A 23,075-nucleotide genomic window follows, 5' to 3' on the forward strand; every position below is an offset into this window, starting at 1 on the left:
GACGGACAGTGAGCGCTTCTACCTCGTCGCTCACTGGAGGTGCCACCTCCGCTAACGCCCTCCAGAACAGCCCCTGGAGGGCGAAGAATTGATTGGCGAGGGCTGCCGTCTTCCCTGGGAGAGGCGAGGGATACGCCTCCGGGGTGGCTGCCGCGGGAGGTGGAACTGATACGTCCGGCGCGGGTAGGGCAGAAGTAGCCCTTATCAGAGCGCGGGGTACCCGGGGAATAACGTCCCTCATCGCTCTGACACCTCGGTTAGCCAGCCGCTCGGGCCGGTAATCACACCGCTCGAGGGGCGGCAGCAGTTCCGTGGGGAGGGGCTCCAGGTCTGGGAAGACGAAGGACTCGTCCTCTTCATCCTCACTTGGAGCCCAGAGCCTGGCCACGGAGCAGGGACCCAGACCGTACAGTCCCAGGTCGGGACCTAGGACGAGCTCCTCTTCCTCCTGAGGGAGCCCGGGGCTGGAGAGCGAGCAGGCGCCCAGATAAAGAGGCGGCGCTTCCGGGATTCGCCTTCCCCTGCGTCTCCTTTTCTTTGTTGGGTCTGTCATTCTGTCACGGGTCGTGGGCAGCGATCGCGAGCAGAGAGCGGCGATCGTGCGGAAGGAGCAGGCAGACAAGCGGGATACGGGAAAACGGGGGTTTAATCGGGGAACGGGGAGCAGGAGACATGGAACGCCAACTAACATCAATGACAGACAAAGCAAACTGGGGAGACCAGGACTTAAATACACGGAACAAGGCAGCAGGAAACAAGACACGACTGGGCAGGATCAGGAAATCACACGTGGGTAATTAGGGGGCGTGGCACACAGGAGGAGCGGACGAGCCGGGCATGACAATGAATATGCATACATTGATATTTGACTGATATTTTGGGTACATTTTAAGCATACTGGGAGCATCAGCCTTCATGTTTTCCTCCCGTTAAAAAAGAAACTGCATTTTATTATTTTATTTTTTTTAAATGTATATAGTTCATACAGAGGCGGCATGGTGGTACTCCTCCAGGTACTCTGGTTTCTCCCCACAGTCCAAAAACATGCTGAGGCTAATTGGAGTTGCTAAATTGCCCGTAGGAGTGTATGTGTGAGTAAATGGTGTGTGAGTGAGCCCTGCGATGGGCTGACCCCCATCCATCCATCCATCCATCCATTTTCCAAACCACTTATCGTAGAAATGAAAGAAATGAAAATAAAGAAAAAAAATAACCGGTACTTGAAATTAGAACCCAGGAATATAATTATTAAAAATAATCAGTGACTTCCTAGGAGTTTGGGGAGTTATAGTGGCGATCAAAATTAGAGAATGACTGACATTTTTGTAATTTACAAAGTCACTGCTTATCCAAATTGAAAGTTATTACAACTTGAATAGGTGAGATATATTTAAATCAAAAATTTAAATCAAATTTCATTAGTGAAAACATCACACATCACAAAATAAAAGGTTTAATTTTGATCACTACTGCACAGTGTATCACTACTGGCACATTATGGCCTATTGTGGATTATAAAATCTGTCTTTTTTTACGACAACTTTGGCACTTTGCAGATGCCCTCTCAGTTGTTCTTCTCGGCCTTTGCGCAACTCCTTTAGAATATGCTTCATATCTGTATTGAGATCCTGCGTTAGCTCATTAACCCTGGTCTCTCCATTCAGAAGATTACTTACTGCCTCACATTCAGCACAATTGCCATAATTAAAGGACTGGTCTTTTGGTGCCTTTTTTTGGCCTGCTGTGGGTGGTGTTGAAAACGTAACATTTGGGAATATTTCTTGGCACAAAAAAATAGGAGAAGCTCACGACAGTCGCCCCAAAACAAAAGTCATTTCCACAGGATCTACCCTCACTTCTGCGAATGATCATGTCATCATTGAGGTTCTGCAGCACTTCCAGAATAGCAGTAACACTTTGGTCCCCTGTTGTTTCAACAACCTTGGGAAGATATGAAACATAAAAAACATACTTTTCTGTATAATACATTTCTCACTTACCAATAGATGATGATGATTATTATCCATCCATCCATCCATTTTCCAAACCGCTTATCCTATTGGGTCGCGGGGGGTCCGGAGCCTATCCCGAAAGCAATGGGCACGAGGCTGGGAACAACCCAGGATGGGGGGCCAGCCCATCGCAGGGCACACTCACACACCATTCACTCTCACATGCAGTCCTACAGGCAATTTAGCAAGTCCAATTAGCCTCAACATGTTTTTGGACTGTGGGGGGAAACCGGAGTACCCGGAGGAAACCCCACGACGACATGGGGAGAACATGCAAACTCCACACACATGTGACCCAGGCGGAGATTCGAACCCGGGTCCCAGAGGTGTGAGGCAACAGTGCTAACCACTGCACCACCATGCCGCCATGATTATTATTATTATTACTATTATTATAATTATTATCCATTTCCAAAGTAAAGAAAATCAATTTTACTGGTTCACTTGTTCACTTGAGTTCACTTGTTTTGACTGAGATGTTAAACTTGCCAGTTAACAGTATAATACAACCACATACTAAATGTGGCCAGTGAGCACTCTTAATATGCAGTTTAATCATATGTTATTCCTTTACATATATAGAGAACAAAACCTAAAAAGCAATTTGAGTTGGTATGAAATTAAAAGTTATTTTTCATAATAAAATATAATTTCACCTTTGTTCCTTAAAGCAGATCATGCTAACAAAAAAGGCATGTTTCCTTAAGAACTGTTAATGTGCCAAAGATTGTATAGGAGTAAGTCAGAGATTATTCCAGATCACTTACCACTTTCAACAGTACTGAGAAAGGGGGTCTATGGGGCAGCTGGGATTTGTACGATTTGAAAATATCTGGGTACATTTCAGCCAGTGCTGACTTAAGCGGTTCACCTAGAATTTCCTTTGGATCAATGGCTTTTCTGAAAATGTAGCAAATGAAGAAGATGCTGTGCAGAATTTGGCAGATAAACAGAAGATGACCATTACATCTGGCTTGGGGCAGACAGCCCCAGTAACAACAAAGCACACTGATACTTAAACTTTAATCTACCTACATGATTCAATCCCCGCTCACTAACTAGGAAAAAAACTGAATTATTTAATAATTTCAAATTTCATTTGCTTAAGTTTAGATTCAGTGGTATAATTCAGTTAAAGCACAAAATTGGCATCATCACATTTAATAGAAGCATGTGCAAATAAAATATACAACTAAATTATTGAACAGCTTTAGCTTAAGATGAGGTATTAATAAATCATTTTAGCAATTAAAGGGTTCTGTGGTAAATTGCTAAAATTACAATATCAGGAGGTGACTCACCTCTTTAAAGTAGCATTGTCCCCTAGCAGTGTCCATGTTTGAGAAAATGAAATTCTGAGCTGTTATGATAAACACTTCGGCACTAGCCACTAGGGTCTCCCTCATTTTAGCCTCAATCTCCTGTATATTCCTTGAAAAAAATCATAGTACATAATGGTAACCATAGGCCAATGTCTGAGATAAGGTCTTGTGAATTCTAAAGTCAGTAAGGCAAACTATTGTTTTGCTATCAACCAGTAGTTTATTACAATTCATACATATTGTCATACTCAAATAAAAAACAGAACATTTTAATTAACAAATGGAATGTTTTTGTTCATTAACAATATTTCATCAAAAACAGCAAACACCTTATTATAACTGATCTTTAACGGCAGTGACCTAATATAACACCTCTTAATGAAATAAACGATGATATTTTATACCACAGCTTAGATTGATTTTCAATTCTACAAGGTGTTGAATAAGGTAGACCGGAAAATCCACATAAGGAGCCAGTTTCAGCCTTGTACATAAGGGGGGTATTCTCATTTGTTGTGAGAAATTATTTTAACTTGGGGAAAAAGAAATGACAGCGGCAGTAAAACAATTTCACACTATCTCAACTTAAACTTTGCAATTAATCCGCGGTTCACATCATGCATGCTGAACCATGGAGGGGGGGGGGGGGAGTCACTACAAACAGGGTTCACGCGAAACAACAGCAAGGCTGTGAATTTCACTAGCTTGCCAGCTAACGTTATGTATGTCATGTAACTCCAGTGGCATTTTGAAAGATTTTCAATGCCTGAACCATGGGGGGGTAAGATGACCTTGGCAACTATTTGAAATCAATGATATGATGTCAGGATTGGGGGCGACATGGTGGTGCAGTGGTTAGCACTGTTGCCTCACACCTCTGGGACCCAGGTTCGAGTCTCCGCCTGGGTTACAGGCCCCATGTCATTGTGGGGTTTCCCCCCACAGTCCAAAAACATGCTGAGGCTAATTGGAGTTACTAAATTGCCCGTAGGTGTGCATGTGTGAGTGTGCCCTGCGATGGGCTGGCCCCCCATCCTGGGTTGCTTCCGGGATAGGCTCTGGACCCCCCGCGACCCAGTAGGATAAGCGGTTTGGAAAAAGGATGGATGTCAGAATTGGTCTCAGCCTTGCCTTGGTCCAAGTGTCATTTCATTGTTTGGCCAGCAGGTGTTGCTGGTCATCTAAGTCCCTGTCATTTCCCAGATTGGTAGCTCCTAGTGTTTCCTTGTTCTCCTGGTTGCTGTTTGGGTTAATAGACTATGCAGGCAGCCACCATCCATCTTCCCAGGTTCGAAGTTGGCCTCACCATGTTTGTGTATACTTCTCTTTTTTGCTTCTTGTATTATTCCTCTTGTGTATCTCTGCTTGGTTCCTTGCTTTGTAAATTTGTCTCATTCCTGCTTGCACCCCAGTTTTGTAAGCCTTAAGTTATCCTGGTTTCTTTTAGTGTTTGAAGCCTTAAGTATTTGTTATAACTCTCACCGGTGTCTAGTTCCCAACCCTAGTGTTTGGTTAATTGTCTTGGTCTGCACCTGTCCCTCATGTAGTCCTTGTTAGCTTGCGTATTTAAGTGCCTGTGCTCATTACTTAGTCATTGTGTTCAATTGTTACCTTGTGGTTGCTACTCTGTTAGTTCCTGTCATTAGTGTTATTCTTCTTGCTTGGTTCCCATGTCTTAGTAGTTTTAGCGTTAGTTCTTATTTTGTTCGCTATATTTTGACCCCTTATGGTCACTTTGTTTTCTGTTCTGTTTTGTTTAATAAACCCTGTTTGTTGAGTCACTCCATGGATCGTCCCTCCTTCATCATGCCCTGCCGTAACATATGAAAGATAAATGGGATTATTTTGACAAAAATTACCCAGCCCTTACAGTGAATAACACCAGTGATATGAAGATATTATGTGTTGCACGAGATACAATTATCAATACATTTATTACATGTAAAAGTATGAACTCACCTAGCAGCTCTTTCAGGTGCTTCCGCCATGATGACTTGAAGTAAGCAGTTTCTCAAATATTTGCCAAATGTTGAAATTTGGTTGTGTAATGAGCTGATTCACTGAAATCCGAAACATGATAAAATTAGAAAAATCAAACAAATCTTGAAAGAAACATGTTATTTAATCAAGCACCACTTGTGCGAAAGTACATGCTGACTCTTGGAGCTGTGGCTAATGTTTTAAACATGATTTTCAGCCCAGCCACCCCTATGACATGGTTTCCTACTCCAAATGGAGAGTGACCCATATATTACTGCTCTATAAAATATAAATATAATATGTCTGGCCGAGGCATCAGGTAAACGGCTACGTTGATACAATCAAAAGAATCATCAGAATATCCATTTTGAGTGTATTAAGCTTAATCTCCTCCCCTCCATAACCATTGGCTCCTTCGCCTCCTTCCTGGTCGCCCAGCCAGATATGTCGGCTTCAGAGTCGATGGAACTAACGACCAAGAGACGGGCTTTGCCAAATTACTGTTCTCATACTCATTTAACTTGTTTAATCAAATAAACACTCGTGTCAACTATCTATTGAGGTGGTTGAGCTGCATTTAATTTATATATCTATTGTTTGTGTACGTCTTGTAGGGTCCAGTGGCTAGATATAGGCAGCATAAGTGAAGAGGGTAACCTGAAGGGGGTGTGGCTTTGTCACAAGTGGTTTGGGGTGCCCTATATGCAAAGACAGTAGTAGTTATTTGATGAGCATAGTTATTCATTTTGTGTCCCTGGGTTGCCAACCACACATTGTAAATGCCTGCTGGTGTATTCTTTTAATGGCAGAACATTGTAATTACTGGCAGATTGAGGCAGAATGATGTCGGCAAAAGACAAGAAAACTCTATTAAGATGGAAAATATGCCTTTATATTATAGTCTTTAAAAGAATTAACACAAACCTGGAACAAGTACCAAACCAAAAATGGTCAGACGCTGAACTGCTTAGGCGGCTACATCACTACTGTCAGGTACATATATGGTGGGTAATTTAAGGACATACAAAGATTGGACATGGTTCACACAAGACAAAGGCAAACAACAATAGGGAATTACAACAAGTGCATTTACAATAACACAAGGGGCTATTTACAGTTGCTCGGGAGAATGTCAAGATAAGCGAATCCTCCAGCCAAAATTGTTGTTGCATACCCCCCAAAAAGTGAGTAGTTGCGCCCCTATGACTGTTGAATGCTGGATGGGACTGAGATTTCATTCTGTCACAGGTGATCGCGGGCAGAGCGGCGATCGTGCGGAAGGAGCAGGCAGGCAAGCGGGATACGGGAAAACGGGGGTTTATTCGGGGAAACCGGAGCAGGACGGGAAACAGACATTGACAACATCAATGACGGACCAAGGACTCGGATAAGACACGGACTGAAATACACAGGACTGATTGAAAATAAGCAGACACAGCTGGGTACAATCCGGGAAACACACGTGGGTAAGCAGGGGGCGTGGCACACAGGAGGAGCCGACGAGCAGGGCATGACAGAACCCCCCCCCAAAGGCGCGCTGCACCGGGCGCGCCTGGGAGGAGGCGACAGACGGGACACGGGAACCGGGACCTGGAGCAAAAAAAAAACAGAACCCTCAACGAGAGACGGGAAACAGGACCGAGGCACAAAACAGGGCAAGCGACAGGACGTGAGACAGGAGCTGGCAAAGGGACGGGAAGGCAGAGAGACAGATCAGGAAGGGAGACACAGCGGGAACAGGAGGAACAAAAGGACCAGGAGCGAACGAAGGGAACAGAGGAAGACGAGGAGCAGAGACGGGAGGAACAAAGCGAGGGGGAGCAGAGACAGGCGGGACCAAGAAAGGGGAAGCAAACGAAGGAGGGACCAGGGCAGGAGAGAAGGGAGAGAAGGCGGGGGAACAAAGGGGAGCCCGTGGGAGCCCCAGCGGGCGACGGGCGGCAGCCGGAGGGGCCGCAGGCGGCCGGGAGGCCGGAGCCGGAGGGGACCGAGAAGGGGCCGAGGAGACAGGGCGAGGGACCCGCGGAGGGGCCAGGGAGGGAGCAGGAGGGAGCACCGGGGAAGGGGACGAGGGAGCTGGAAGGGGCCAGGGCGAAGCCAAGGCGAGGGGGGGAGCCGCCGCAGGCGGCGACGTCCTCCGACGAGCCGCAGGTAGGGGCCCCGCAGGCAACCGAGGAGCCGCCGTTGGGGAGCCCCCAGGCGACCGACCAGGCACTGGAGGGGGGGAGCGAGGCAGGGCGACGAGGCACCGGAGGGGGACCCGCAGGCAACAGCCGACCCGGAGGGCCAGGACCCGCAGGCGCCAACCGAGCCCCAGCGCAGGCGAGGCAGGGCGAGCCAGGGGGCAGGGCGGGCGGGACCCCAGGCCTGCGTCTGTGTCCCCTTCCCCTGCGGGACACAGACAGGCCGAACCTAGGTCGGGGTCGACGTCGCCAGGGCGAGGGACAAGGGGTCACAAGTTCTGTCCCCGAGGGGTCCCATTCCAGATCCTCCACCTCCAGAGAGGGAGGAGCTGCGGTGGAGTCTTCGGGGACCTCCTCGGGAACCGGGGCCAACGGACTTGGAGCGGGAGTAGGAACGGGGCCAGGAAGTAAAGTCACTCGGGGCGCCTCGGGAGCTGCTGCAGGTGGAGGGGGCGCCTCGGGAGCTGCTGCAGGCGGAGGGGGCGCCTCGGGAGCTGCTGCAGGCGGAGGGGGCGCCTCGGGAGCTGCTGGAGCGCGGTCAGGAACTGGAGCGCGGTCAGGAACAGGAGCGCGGTCAGGAACTGGAGCGCGGTCAGGAAAAGGAGCGCGGTCAGGAACTGGAGCGGGCTGCAGTGGGGGCGCCTGCCCGGGAGCTGCAGGTCGCTGCAGTGGGGGCGCCTGCCCGGGAGCTGCAGGTCGCTGCAGTGGGGGCGCCTGCCCGGGAGCTGCAGGTCGCTGCAGTGGGGGCGCCTGCCCGGGAGCTGCAGCAGGCGAAGGGGGCAGCGAAGGCGGCTGCGTGGGCGGCAGCGAAGGCGGCTGCGCGGGCGGCGGCGGCCGCACGGGAGCGGGGTCCGCGGGCGGCGGCGGCCGTTCCGACGGCGTAGCCGGGACCGGTGCTCTCCGGACAGGAGAGGCTGCCTGGGGAGACAGCTTAGCAGAGCTAGGGACCATCCGGGCGATTGGGGAGACATCCCGATCCTCCTCCGGGAGGGCCGCCGGGATGAGGGCACATGCCCTTAAGGCGATCGTCGGGGCGATCGCCGGTTCCTTCCGTCTGCTCCTCCGGCTCTTGGTAGCGGCGGGAGGTGGAGCTACGTCCGCCAATGCAGACGGCGGAAGGACTGGTCCCCGCTCGCTGGGAGCGACTGAGCGCTTGGTCCGGAGCTGAGCTATCCGCCCTCGCGCAGCTCCTCGGCCAAGCGGGCTTCTAGGTCGAGGGCTAGCTCCCCGAGGGTCTTCTCGCACCGGAGGACGAGGCTCCACGCAGGTAGATCTTCCGAGATACCGGGTTGGGATCTCCAGAAAACCACCTGTTCTCCGAGGCGGAAGTACTCCTCCTCGGAGATGTATTCAGCCTTGTTGCGGTCCGTCATTCTGTCACAGGTGATCGCGGGCAGAGCGGCGATCGTGCGGAAGGAGCAGGCAGGCAAGCGGGATACGGGAAAACGGGGGTTTATTCGGGGAAACCGGAGCAGGACGGGAAACAGACATTGACAACATCAATGACGGACCAAGGACTCGGGTAAGACACGGACTGAAATACACAGGACTGATTGAAAATAAGCAGACACAGCTGGGTACAATCCGGGAAACACACGTGGGTAAGCAGGGGGCGTGGCACACAGGAGGAGCCGACGAGCAGGGCATGACAATATGAAATATAACACACATTATATATAATATACATCCATCCATCCATCCATTTTCCAAACCGCTTATCCTACTGGGTCGCGGGGGGTCCGGAGCCTATACCGGAAGCAATGGGCACGAGGCAGGGAACAACCCAGGATGGGGGGCCAGCCCATTGCAGGGCACACTCACACACCAGTCACTCACACATGCACACCTACGGGCAATTTAGCAACTCCAATTAGCCTCAGCATGTTTTTGGACTGTGGGGGGAAACCGGAGTACCCGGAGGAAACCCCACGACGACATGGGAAGAACATGCAAACTCCACACACATGTAACACAGGCGGAGACTCGAACCCGGGTCCCAGAGGTGTGAGGCAACAGTGCTAACCACTGCACCAATATGTTATACATTAAAATACAAAAATGCTTGGAATTTTAATGAAAAACCACACAAAAATGAAGTCTCATATTTCTTTTTGCAAGAATTCCATCTCAAGGTTTCTATTTAATGCTGAATTTTTTACCATCAAGCATTTCCTCATTGATCAGGTGCACTGACATAAATGATTTACAGAATGCATGGTTACTCATGAAAATTAAGCAAAAGGCAACTCATTTCTACAAAAAGATATACAAAGGAAAATGATCTATCTAAAAAGGATCTTGATTTTTTTAAAAAACAAAACAATCCAAGCCACGCAGTTAGATTTGTGGATGGGTGTTAAATGGCTAGCAAGTTCTACAGCACAACACTAAACCTACTGAAATAACATTCTGAATGAGAGGGAAACTGCTGGGTTCAGCTTAGGTGTTGAACCCCTGCTGGGTGACCAGTCTCTGGATACAAAGCAAAACGCCACACTGGTGATCTCTTTATCTCACTGAAGGGAAGCCCAGTCCGGTCACAGAGACTTGTCTCTTGACTCAATTCAGCCGACTTCGGAGGAGGGCTTCTCTCGCAGTACCTTTTCTTAAGCACTTCCATTTGCATAGCAGTAGAGGTGTCACATGATACAGTAATACCATATATTGTCAATAACACATGAGCGTTTCTAATAATGCCTGCTGTTGCTACGCGGAACAAAACGATTAGACGTACAAGCATATGCGATTTAGCAACATCTATTTCAAAATAGCTTTAACTGAACTGAAACTCTGCGGTTAGCATCTATCAGCAAGAAAACATGTTCTGTGCACTTTAGCCTGCACTCTTTCCTCAGCGGCCTAAGTGTCGCTCTGCAAACTTACAGGCAATACATAAATGGCAACAAGCATAATTACCAAAAGAAACAAATTTACATTTCATTCAAATATACAAGTATACACTCTAGAGCGATACTGTGCTGTGAAAGAGAAACTGTGAAGCTCCTATCTACCCAAGATTAAGAAACGGCAAAGGAAATCCAACTATTTGGATATTTGGAACTATGCCTTTTTTTACATCCTTGTCCTTGTTCTTGTCATGCCCGGCTCGTACGATCCTCGTGTGTGCCACACCCCCCTGATTATCCACGAGTGCTTCCCTGATTGTACCCAGCTGTACCCTGTTGTCTAGTCTATTTCAGTCCCCGTCTTGCCTCAGTTCATTGTCTGTCATTGATGTTAATTGGCGTCCGATGTTTCCTGTTCCTGATAGGAAACATATAAATCCCCGTTTGCCCGACTTTGCCTGCTCTCTGCCTGCTTACCTGCCCGTTCGCCTTACCCGCATTCAACAGATCGTAACAGTTTTGCAAGTCCTCTTTAATTTTCTCCGTCTTTGACAGGCTCAAATACTCCTCTTCACACTGCAAGAAATAAACAGTTCATCATCACAATCATTCTCCGATTATATATTTTTTCATAACATACAATTTCATTAATGTATCTAGTGTTCTGCTTTTAAAAAACTACTGTTGTCTCATAAGATTATTAATGAAACAGATGGTTTTCAAAAACAAAATTCCATATCATTACACATTACCTGTTACAGGTACTGTCCATATTTATAGCTAGTAATGGGAGGAGACGTCGCACCCTCCTTGAAGAAGTCATTCAAGCTGCAGGCTATAAGATGCAGGACCTCATTCTCATAGAAGTAGACTTTGCCCTGGCTGTCTACCAGCACGATGAGCTGCAGTCCCTCTGCCAAAGACGGGAAGTTATCAATGGCACCAATGACGACCATCTCCATTGGCTCAGGAAGGTACAGCTCACTCCAGCTCTCCAGCATCTCATCTCTTCCCCAGTAGACAGTTCCATCCAGATCTGTGATTCTGATTGCATAGCCTTTTGGTTCTTTTAGTTTGATTTCTGACCCATTGTGTTTCTTCACCAGCTCAGGAAGCTCCTTTAAGTCTCTGTCTGTAAACAGAAGCCTTGTCAGTGCTGGGAGAAGTAAGGCCTCAAAACCCACAGTAGATGAGAAGTAAGATGAGCTGTCAATCATTAGTTTAGTCTAGTTTGAATAATTAGATATTAGGTTAAAACAAGTATTTCTCCACTAGCTCTGTGTAATCCCCATCTGTGAACAGAAGCCTTGTGAGTGAAAGGAGAAATCAGGTTTCAAAACCCACAATGGGTTAGACATAGAAACGTGCTGTCAATTACTGTCTAGTTTAACCTAATAAAGATTAAGTTAAAATGAGTGAAGTAACCGCACATGGTAAGTTCCATCCGTTGTTGGTTTTGAAGCCTTTCTACTTTCTAATTTCTACTTTCACAAGCCCACATTTGAAAATTAGTTGGCATGTATACAGAGTTATTTTGTGGATAGAGGGGTACATCATGAGATCAAGATTTTGTTTCAACCAACCAGTTTGGGATTAAGAATTATAGTCACAGAGTACGCAACTGGTTGGTTGAATCAAAATCCCGATCTGGACTTGTACTCTCTGAACCTGAATTACCTAATTCTGCATGTATACAAAAACAGCAAAAATTCCCGTCTTACTCTTTACTTACCCATTGCGCAGAATTCTTGCACACATTCATGATCACCATATTCACTACTCTTTCCATACTCCCATACGTTTTGTCTAAAATGGAAATATGAAGATGATAGATGCTTGTAGTCAAAACAGACATGGCCTACTTTTGACTGCAACGTCCATCTCATCCAGCAATTTCAAAACTCTTCAGACTGCAAGAAGTAAACAGATGTTCGTCACAATCATTCTCCTAATTTAAATTAATAGAGCACATTTTCATTTTAGTACAACACCTTTTACCCTGACAGACAGCATTACTAAGACAGTAACCCTGGATGCCATCTAGTACAACAAAAGTGCGTTTGCTGTTTTAACGAAATATTGTAAACGTCAAGTTACCAGGGACACATACACGATTATTCAAATAACCGAACAGCCTAAATTCATCATAGGCCTTAGATGAATTTCACTTCTGACGGGGAAACCCGGGCTCTTCCTGAGACTAGATTCTACACAAAGTATATTTCAGATTGAAAACCCTCAACCTATTAAATCGATACTAACTCGAGAATGATGCTGCTAAGTCTGCGAGAAAGGGTTGACTGTTTAAGTCATAATTTGTATAGAATTATAGAAACCGAACAAAACATAACAAGGAAAACGCCATAGTCCGACATCGTACCCTATGGAGCTCACCGTCCTAACAGTCCATTACTTACAATACTGTTTATATCTTGAAAATATACCTTTAAAGAAGCAATTTAAACATAAAGATCAAAACAAGTTTTTTCCCCATTTCGTCATACTATATTTCAAGTACGCCAGTCAAAACAGGGGAAAAATCGAAACTTCAACTCCATCTTCAGGTCTTCAAAGCCGCTGTCAACCTTCCGTTCGAATTTATTTCTAACTTAGATAAATGAAATACACGACCAGAGGCACACACGATACACGAGAGTCCTTTTACTTGCTAGGGTGCGAGGACGCGCCTTCAGCAAAGTTCTCGTCTCCAATAGCCTGCTGTCACTGCCCGATCTGCAACATGCATGCGCGCTGTCTTCGCCGCGATCATGAAACATCAAATATGGAGCTTCGCGTGGCTCAAACTTTGCCTGACAAGTCCATGTCTCGTTTAAAATTGCGTTTGACACTGCGTCTTGATTTTTCACGTCCGCTAATTATTCGATTGAAATTCATTTGTATTGAAGTACATACAAACATTGTACATACAAAGGGGGACCGCCAGGATAAATATGACCGATAATACTATAATCATCTTTCTTGTTCTTAAATTCAATGTGGTAGCAAATATAATCGAAAGTTGCACCAAAAATCATTTCCGTCCAGTGCATCTGAAAAGTACAACAAAATGTTAAAATTGTTCAACACTACATTACAAAAAATCGTATAAAATTTTCAGCATCAGTCCAAAACCTTTTCGTAAAAATACAGTCAAAAATTAGATGAAATAATTCCCGCACTGGCAGTTGATGCTTCGCCCCCCCTCACTGTTTCTGATCTGCCTGACCTGCCTATTCCTGACCCGTTTGGCTCGCCTGTTGTACCGGGCCTGCCCTATGTGCCTGACCTGCTGGACCCGAAGGCTGACGTACCGGCCCCAGTGGATCCAGTCTTGGTGGCTGATGTGTCTTCCTGCGGGGTCCCTGTCCCGGACGCTGCATCGCTGCCCAGCCGGATCCCAGTCCCGGCAGCTAACGTGCTGTCCAGCAAGGCTGTGCCCATGCCCCCTGTGGTTCCTGTGCCGAGACCACCCACGCCTCCTGCTCTGCTCGAAGTCCCAGTGCTGCCCACGCCTCCCGCTCCACCCGAGGTCCCGGACTGCCTGAACTTTGTTCCTCCTCCTTTAATGGAGGGAGAGGATGAATTTGAGTGGGACCCCTCGGGGACCTCCTTCATGGACCCAATGGACTCCTCCAGGAGGAGGACTCCTCCAGGAGGAGGACTCCTCCGTAGGATCGATCCTGGCCGGGATCCCACCTGTCGGTGTCCCGAAGTGGGAGAGGACATAGGCTCAGGGGCCGGGTCCCGCCCGCCCTGCCCCCTGGCTTGCCCTCTCTCGCCTTGGCTGGAGCTCGAGGGGGTGCCTTCGAGTCCTCCATCTCCTGTTCAGCTGTCACCTGCGGGTCCCGTTTACCCCGCGGAGGGGCCAGGGAGGGAGCAGGAAGGAGCACCGGGGAAGGGGACGAGGGAGCTGAAGGGGACCTGGGCGAAGGCAAGGTGAGGGGAAGCCAAAGGTGGGGTCCCCGCAGGCGACCGAGGAGCCGCCGTCGGGGAGCCCCCCGGTGACCGACCAAGTACCGGAGGGGGGAGCGAGGTAGGGCGCCGAGGCACCGGAGGGGAACCCGCAGTCGACAGCCGATCCGGAGGACCAGGACCCGCGGGCGCCAACCGAGCCCCAGCGCAGGCGAGGGAGGGCGAGCCAGGGGGCAGGGCGGGAGGGACCCCAGTCCGGCGCTTATGTCCTCTCCCCTTACGGGACACGGACAGAGAACCCCCTGTTCGGGGTTGAGTTCGCCAGGGTGCTGGGATCGGGGTTACCATTCCAGCTCCTCCACCTCCAGAGAGGGAGGAGCTGCGGTGGAGTCTTTGGGGACCTCCTCGGGAACCGGGGCCAAGGGACTTAGAGCGGTATTAGGAACGGGGCCAGGAATCAAAGTCACTCGGGGAGTCACAAGAAACACCCTGGGCAAGGGCGTAGGAGCTGCGGCAGGTGGAGGTGGCGCTTCTGGGGCTGCTGCAGATGGAGGGGGCGCCTCTGGGGCTGCTGCAGACGGAGGGGGCGCCTCTGGGGCTGCTGCAGACGGAGGGTGCGCCTCTGGGGCTACTGCAGGCGGAAGGGGCGGCTGCGCAGGTGGAGAAGGCGGCTGCGCAGGCGGCGAAGGCGGGAGCGGGATCCGCGGGCAGAGGCGGCTGTACGGAAGCGGGGACTGCAGCCCTCTGGAGCTGGAGGAGCTGCCGAACATCCTCTGCCATACTCTTCAGCTCTTCCTGGTCAGAGGTGGGAGTAAACGCAGCGAAGCTCCTCTGGAGTCGCACCATAAGCTCTTTTACCTCCCGACTTACTGGAGGGACCAGTTCCTCCCAGATCCTCCAGAACAACCCCTGGAGGGCAAAGAACTGGGAGGCGCAGTCTGCCGGCTTCCCTGGGTGAGGCGCGGGTGGCGCCTCCGGGGTGGTTACTGCAGGGGGAGAGAGCTGTGGGTCCGTAGGCGTTAACGGAGGGAGCTCCTCGGGACAGGCGATCGCCGGTCTCCTCCTCCTTCTCTGGCGCCCAGTGGTGGCGAGAGGTGGCGCGATGTCCATGAAAACGGACAGTGAGAGAATCGGCTCCGGCTCCTGGTAAGGGTAGAGGAAGGGCTCTTCCTCCTCGTCCTCACTCGAAGGCCAGTACCTCCACACGGGGTAGGAATCCTATGGGGTCGGCCCTAGGGCTGGAGATCGGACGGGCTTCTCCTCCCCGTCCTCCGAAGCGATCCATAGCCGGGAGAGCGAACAGGCTCCCAGGCGGATCATCTCCTCCGGTATTCTCTTCCTTCTCCGGGTGCCTTTCTTTTTGCGGTCTGTCATTCTGTCACGCGCTGAGCCAGACGGAACGGCGATCGTGCGTACAGGCGGTCAAGGAGTAGGCAGACAGGCAGATTCGGGATGAACGGGGATTTATTAAGCGGAAGGGGACTCGGAAACAACAAACGCCTACGAACATCAACAATGACAGACACCGGACTCAGGTAAGACATGGACTGAAATACACAGGACTGAGCACTTTAACTAGATACAGCTGGGTACAATCGGGAGAAAACACGTGGGGAATCAGGGGGCGTGGCACACAGGAGGAGCGGACGAGCCGGGCATGACACAATCACTTTAATAACCTCATTAACATTCCTCTAAAAAGTGTGGTATCATCTGGCAACTGAGACAACTATACCTTGAAAATATTTTTTCATGTGCCCTGATATAAAATGACACCCCCGCATGTTCTGGACCTCTGTTTCCACGGTGACCCATCGGGCCTTGGGTGCAATAAGGCCGCTGTTGGACTACGACCCTGGTAGGGGGGGCACTCACCGTGATGCCTGACAATGTCCATGTGACCGGGAGTTGCTCAGAACACCACTTGGGGCTCCTTATTGATGAGCTAATGCTAAGAGTAAAGAGCAAAGCTGTAAAACAATGTAGATTGTGTTTCTGTGCATCCCGAGGTCATGTTTGCATTTCAAGGTGGCATAATTCCACTAAATAAAACCACTCATAGATGTGTTAGTGAGAAATTAATTTATTTTGAACTCCTTTTTGCTTTATAAATATTGCACTGTTTAATCACAGAAAATCTGACTTTTCTCTCAAAATGCTGCTGTAATACTACATATGAAATACTAGCTACTACAAGATATCAACAACATATAATGCAATATTGAACGAGGTAGTAAAGTGATATATGACAGAGCCAAGTACCAATATGATGCGGAGTAGTGGGTAGAATACAAAGAGAATGCCGCAGCAGTATCACAGAATCAGCAACTTGCTGTGGAGCTAATGCAAAACATTTCATGCCAAACTTCATACAAACAAGTAAGACCAGAAACAAAGCAGCCAACCAAGATGGTTTTCTCACACTGCCCTCTGCTGGACATAACTTTTAATCGTCCAAATTGACATAAACTACACATGCAAGTACGAGCAGCAACACTACTTACGTAGCAACATCATGCCTAATGGCACAGTAACGTGGAGCATAAACCAGCCCTAAGATGCAGGACCTCATTCTCATAGAAGTAGACTTCGCCCTGGCTGTCTACCAGCACGATGAGCTGCAGTCCCTCTGCCAAAGACTGGAAGTTATCAACGGCACCAATGACAACCATCTCCGTTGGCTCAGGAAGGTACAGCTCACTCCAACTCTCCAGCATCTCATCTCTTCCCCAGTAGACGGTTCCATCCAGATCTGTGATTCTGACTGCATAGCCTTTTGGTTCTTTTAGTTTGATTTCTGACCCATTGTATCTCTTCACCTGCCCAGGAAGCTCCTTTGAGTCTCTGTCTGTAAACAGAAGCTTTGTCAGTGAAGGGAGACGTAAGCCTCAAAACCCACAATAGATGAGAAGTAAGATGAGCTGTCAATCATTAGTTTAGTCTAGTTTAAATAATAAGATATTAGATTAAAACGAGTGGAGCAATAGCACATGCTAAGTCCCACCCGATTTTACATTGGACCCTGTGCAACAAGAAGGAAAACTAACTTACATGTTTACAAATGACAGATCACCAACAGTTTCCATTTTACTCTTTACTTACTCTAAGAAACCCACTCGTAAAGTCTCGTACCAACGTAATTTCAGCAAAATGATTTACTGAACAGCAAAATAATTCATGCAACACAGTGCAGACGTGTGCTGGATGTTGAAAGGCAGCTCAAATACAAATAAAGGACAGTGCTTTACCCCTCAACCTCAAAACACTGTGTACAGGATTTATCAGTAAACCTGCACATGAAGGGTGATCTCCTGCAAGCATGAGGAGCCTGCACTGTATTGCATGAATTAATTTGCTGTTCGAGACTTTGCCAGTGGATTCCTTAGACTTACTCTGCTTGCAGAATTCTTCCATTCATTTATGATCATTATGTCATTCTTGTGTGTTTTGCCTGAAATGAAAATATGAAAATGATTATATGCTTGTAGTCAGCACACCTATAGAACATCTCAGAAATTATTAGACATATAAATAACAAAAAAAAACATCAATCTTACAGACAGCAAAACAATGCAGCTCTATTATCTCCATCAGGGACCAAACAATTTATGAGCATATTACTGTATGTAACACTGTGCACCCAGTGATATTGTGGCAGTAAGTCTAGCATACAGCCCAGCCTCATGCCCTGTGCTGTCTGACATTCCCCATCTCCCCTCCCATCCTGATCAGGATAAAAAAGCAGGAAGAGGGACAAATGGACAAAATTCAAGTTCACATCACCACCTTGCTAAGAACATTCAGAACCATCAGGATTTCAAGCAACAGCAGGAAGTAAAAACTATCCCCCTTATAAACTGCTTAGGATGACCACAGTATTAATGGTAAAAATGTTTTAACTTACGTTTTATTATGATTGAAGTAAGATGAATTTCCATTTATTGTCGAGAAAGTAGTGCTCATTTCGAATGGCATACGCAGGTAATTAAAGCTAAAAAATACAATTGTCTATAGCATATATAAATTCCATGTATAATACACTATATGGACAAAGGTACTGGGACACCTGGCCATTATACCCACAGGAACTTTTATTACATCCCATTATAAATCCATAGGCATCAATATGGAGCTGGTCTCCCCTTTGGAGCTATAACAGCTGCCTCTTTTCTGGGAAGGCTTTCCACAAGATTTTGGATTCGGTCTGTGGGAATTTTTGCCCATTCATCCAGAAGAGCATTTGTGAGGTCAGGCACTGATGTTGGATGTGAAAGCCTGGTTCACACATTCCATTCCAGTTCATTTCAAAAGGTGCTCGATGGGGTTGAGATCAGGGATCTGTGCGGGCCAGTCAAGTTCTTCCACACCAAACATACCTTTACCAAACATGGACCAGTCATGCTGGAACAGAAAATGGCCCTCCTTCCTCAAATTGTTCCCACAAGGTTGGAAGTATAGAATTGTCCAAAATATTTTGGTATGCTGAAGCATTAAGAGTGGTACTAAGGGGCCCAGCCCCTGAAAAACAACCCCATACCATTATCCCTCCTCCACCAAACTTTACAGTTGGCACAGTGCAGTCAGGCAGGTAACGTTCTCCTGGCATCCAGCAAACCAAGATTTGTCCATCAGACTTTCAGCACAGAGAAGTGTGATTTGTCACTCCACGGAACATTTTCACTGCTCCAGAGCCCAGTGACGGCAAGCTCTACACCGTTCCATCTGATGCTTAAGGACCGTCACTAGCGATTATATCAATGATCTAATGACTAATCTGATGATTCATCGAGTAATCATGTATATCGATGTGTGCCTGCGTGTGTATAAAATACAACACAATATTAACATTACAACTGGTGCAAGGCAGGAACCAAGGAACCATTGCAGGGTGCACACTCAGTCACACAAATGGTCAATTTAGGCACTCCAAATCACTTACGTTGCATGTTTTAGTACAGTGGAAAGAAATCGGAGGATTTGCGCATAAGCCACACACACAATGGGGTCGTGAGCAGCGACAGTGCGACAAGGACGTCATCCATACGTTCTATTAAATTCATACAGGGTATATGCATTTCCAATTGTTGTGCACCTCTGCCTTGCTGTTATTTAAAAATGCACGCGAGGGGGTGGAGCACTGTGTGTAAGGAGAGTATTGGGGGCTATGGGGGGAGGGGGAGTTCAGTATGGATGTGACTTGTTATATGGATTTTGAGAGGGCACTGATCAGAAGTGGAAAGTTCAGGTGCAGAAATTACAAATCCAGACCAAGATTTTGTTTCAACCAACCAGTTGAGTGAATGTGACTCTTTATTCTCAACTGGTTGGCTGAAACAAAATCTTGGTCTGGATTTGTGCTTTCTGAACCTGAGCTTTCCATCTTCGGCATTGATGAACGAATAAAAAAAAAAAACAACCACCAACATGCAAAACTGTAAATATAATAACCTGTGGATTCTAGTCTAATGAGGTTACCGTAGCCTGTTTGAAATTTTTTAAGATCTTGCCATTAGATTTTTTACATACAGGGACATCATATTTAACTAGTTCACATATCAATAGCTTCACGTCATTTATGCAGAGCACTCAGAGTGGATAAATCCAATTTGCTAGTTCACTTGAACTATATGGCACAATGCATGCAATTCTGACATAGGCTATAACCGTTTCGGCAGTGGTTTAGGTGTATTGAGACTATGGTTCTGATCTGATGGGTAGCGTTAGAGATATATAGCATTAGGAATGTCTGTAATAGTGTAATAAGTACCAGCAGTAAATATACTAATACCGAACAGATTTCAAAAAGGCAGTATCTTTTCAGTACCAGTATCTCGTGCAGCAATGGTACAAATCACCTTTCTGTTTTGTGATAGTTCGAAGTACACCCATAATTATGCAGTGATATCGTAAGAACATCATTGGTTATAATGAAGTGAAATGTTTTGGAAACCAAATGAGTAATTTCATTAAAATAATCCAACAAAAACAAAAGATGCATCAATTTTAAATATCAACATTGATGCTGAAAACCGACTATAATGACTAATCTTGGCAGCCCTAGACGCTAGGCATTGTTCTTGGGGATGTGAGGTTTGCATGCAGCCGGTTGGCCACGGAAGCCCATTCCATGAAGCTCCCGGCGCACGGTTTTTGTGCTGAGGTTAATGCCAGAGGAAGTTTGGAACTCTGCAGTTATTGAGTCAACAGAGCGTTGGCGACTTTTACTCACTATGCGACTCAGCACTCGTCGACCTCGAGCTGTAACTTTACGTGGTCTCCCACTTCGAGGCTGAGTTTCTGTTGTTCCTAAACGTTTCCACTTTGCAATAATATAACTTACAGTCGACCGTGGAATATCTAGCAGGGAAGAAATTTCACGAACCGACTTCTTGCAAAGGTGACATCCTATAACAGTACCTCGCTTGAATTCACTGAGCTCTTTAGAACGACCCATTCTTTCCACAAATGATTGTAAACCTAACTCCAGGGATAGATGCTTGATTTTACACAGCTGTGGCAACGAGTCTGAATGAAACACCTGAATTCAATGATTAAGAAGTGTGTCCCAATACTTTTGTCCATATAGTGCATGTACAACTTAATTGTATTTGATGTAGTTTCACGGACTCAAAGTGGCTTGGTTTGAAGACTTTGCTTTTATGATTCTGAAGCAAAAAAAAGAATTAAAAAATGCATACATTTATAATTGTACAGAGACAATTCTACACTATGTAGATTCCCTTGTGCAGGTTTGCTGTCAAATTCAGTTAACCAAGTTCAGCTTCGTATAGTTGCTGTAGCACTGAAAAATGTGCCAAATCAGCTGGCTTGATGTCCTATGGAAAAAAAGCATAAAGATATCTATTAGTGTTCAGGTATGTGCCTATTAAATAAGTCAAAGATAAAACAGTAATCAAACATTTACAGACTCCTAACCACTTTGCTACATGCCACCCATAAAACAAGAGGTAGTAAACATGACAGACACACCTGCCTGTCTTTAGAAATCACAGCCGTCAAATAACTTCATACATGTGGGTTTAATTTGAAATATTGGGTAGACATGCAGATCAATACATTAAAAAGACATATTACAACAACTGAAAAAAATGCTTAAAAAAAGAGTTCTAAACAAGGGAAGCAACATCAAAATGAAAAATACTGAAGGGAAACCACACAGTTCAAAAATATCTACTCAAGAGAGAGAAAAGGCGACTAGGATTCCATTGTCAGAGAGATCTGTATGCTTATTGTTCCAATTCAGGACAACCACTGTGGAGGCTGCTTCCCATGAGTTATGTGGAGAGAAAAATGAGCTTCGCCCAGCGTGCAACAGTCACACAAAGACGAATTAATGCCGATCACTCCATTCGAAACACATGAGAAGTTAGGGCTCACTTTAGGTGCACCGTGAGGCCAGATTATGCAAAAAAAAAACAAGTTTAAACAAACTTAAACATAAAAAAGTTAAGTAATAACCGCACCAAACAAAATGGCCCACAAATCGAATATCACACAATTTCAAGACTTCACAGCAGCTGTCAATTTTCACTTTCTGCTCGAATTCACTTCTAACTTGGACAAACGAAATACACAAGTATGGCTATACACAAATCTCCTTAACTGCTAGTACGAGAGGAAATGTCTTACTTCTTCAGCAGACGTTCACGAACCGTATTCGCGACCCTCTAATGGCGGTCCTGGATCTGAGATGTTCTAACAACAATTAGACTTCCTGTGTGTCATTTCCGGTTATTCCTTCCGAAATTTAAAAGTCCAGATGCACTCTTCATTTCACACATCATTTGAGGTATGCGGAGAAAAATAAAAACACACCACGTTTAGAACTAAATATTATGAGAAGCATGGAATATTTCTGTATTGGAACAAATGAAGCATTAGTGGTAAAATAGTTAAAAGATTGATTTTCCAAACCGCTTATCCTACTGGGTCGCGGGGGGTCCGGAGCCTATCCCGTAAGTAATGGGCACGAGGCAGGGAACAACCCAGAATGGGAGGCCAGCCCATCGCAGGGCACACTTATACACCATTCACACCTACAGGCAATTTAGCAAGCCCAATTAGGCTCAGCTTGTTTTTGGACTGTGGGGGGAAATCGAGAGTACCCAGAGGAAACCCCACGACGACATGGGGAGAACATGTAAACTCCACACACATATGTGACCCAGGCAGACACTCGAACCCGGGTCCCAGAGCTGTGAGGCAACAGTGCTAACCACTGCACCACCATGCCGCCCTCAGATTGATTTTATATGGTGTATATAAAATAATTGTGTATATAAAATATTTTGTATTATATATAGGATTGTTACTAGGTATCCGCACACTCTGAAGAAAAACAGAAAACTGCATTGTTTTTTTTTTTTTTTATCAGATTTACAGCTTTGCAAAGGTTGCTGGGGTTTAAACACTGCCTGTATACCCATAACTTCACTTTACGGAAACTGGCTGTGAGGCACTTTGACACCCATAACTCCAGGAACCAACTATAACCAAGCAGAACTACATATCCACACATTTCCCATAATAAAACCAAATGGAAAATACCACACGTTCCATCACTGTAGTTCAAAGTCTTACCACTGTTGCTAGGGGGTTCTTGTGTTTCTTTTTCTTACTCAGTTTAATCAAATCGTAATCGCAATGTCTGTCAGAAAAATCGCGATTATTTCTCCCAAATCATGCAGCACTAGTACTCATATTAATTAATTTTTTGCTGAAACTGGAAAATGTCCCGCATTTACCAAAAAGGCAGACAATAGCAGTTGCGGTCCATATGTATGCGTTTTCAAAACAGCT

The 23,075-nt window shown here is 46.6% G+C and overlaps 4 long non-coding RNA genes across 7 annotated transcripts; all 4 read right to left on the reverse strand.

Moving 5' to 3' along the window:
- Positions 1-2,385: 2,385 nt before the first annotated feature.
- On the reverse strand, positions 2,386-7,326 carry LOC125717885 (uncharacterized). The gene is made up of 4 exons (XR_007384677.1): positions 5,294-7,326; positions 4,946-5,145; positions 3,314-3,443; positions 2,386-2,939 (listed from the first exon to the last, which is right to left on the reverse strand). It is a non-coding gene; the product is annotated as an uncharacterized LOC125717885 (long non-coding RNA).
- A 1,100-nt stretch (positions 7,327-8,426) lies between these two features.
- On the reverse strand, positions 8,427-13,135 carry LOC125717882 (uncharacterized). Of its 3 annotated transcripts, none has more exons than XR_007384673.1 (4): positions 13,009-13,126; positions 12,076-12,253; positions 11,096-11,475; positions 8,427-10,919 (listed from the first exon to the last, which is right to left on the reverse strand). It is a non-coding gene; the product is annotated as an uncharacterized LOC125717882 (long non-coding RNA). The 3 variants fall into 3 exon arrangements; XR_007384672.1 differs by having other exon boundaries at positions 8,428-10,919; positions 12,076-12,149; positions 12,788-13,132; XR_007384671.1 differs by having other exon boundaries at positions 8,429-10,919; positions 12,788-13,135.
- A 3,183-nt stretch (positions 13,136-16,318) lies between these two features.
- LOC125717883 (uncharacterized) lies at positions 16,319-19,607 on the reverse strand. 2 transcript variants are annotated; one of them, XR_007384674.1, is made up of 3 exons: positions 18,160-19,607; positions 17,648-17,706; positions 16,319-17,103 (listed from the first exon to the last, which is right to left on the reverse strand). It is a non-coding gene; the product is annotated as an uncharacterized LOC125717883 (long non-coding RNA). The 2 variants fall into 2 exon arrangements; XR_007384675.1 differs by having other exon boundaries at positions 17,307-17,706.
- A 1,289-nt stretch (positions 19,608-20,896) lies between these two features.
- Positions 20,897-22,000, reverse strand: LOC125717881 (uncharacterized). Its single transcript, XR_007384669.1, has 2 exons — positions 21,906-22,000; positions 20,897-21,091 (listed from the first exon to the last, which is right to left on the reverse strand). It is a non-coding gene; the product is annotated as an uncharacterized LOC125717881 (long non-coding RNA).
- Positions 22,001-23,075: the final 1,075 nt, after the last annotated feature.

Source organism: Brienomyrus brachyistius, chromosome 22 (genome assembly GCF_023856365.1).
Source record: "Brienomyrus brachyistius isolate T26 chromosome 22, BBRACH_0.4, whole genome shotgun sequence".
Classification (NCBI taxonomy): domain Eukaryota; kingdom Metazoa; phylum Chordata; class Actinopteri; order Osteoglossiformes; family Mormyridae; genus Brienomyrus; species Brienomyrus brachyistius.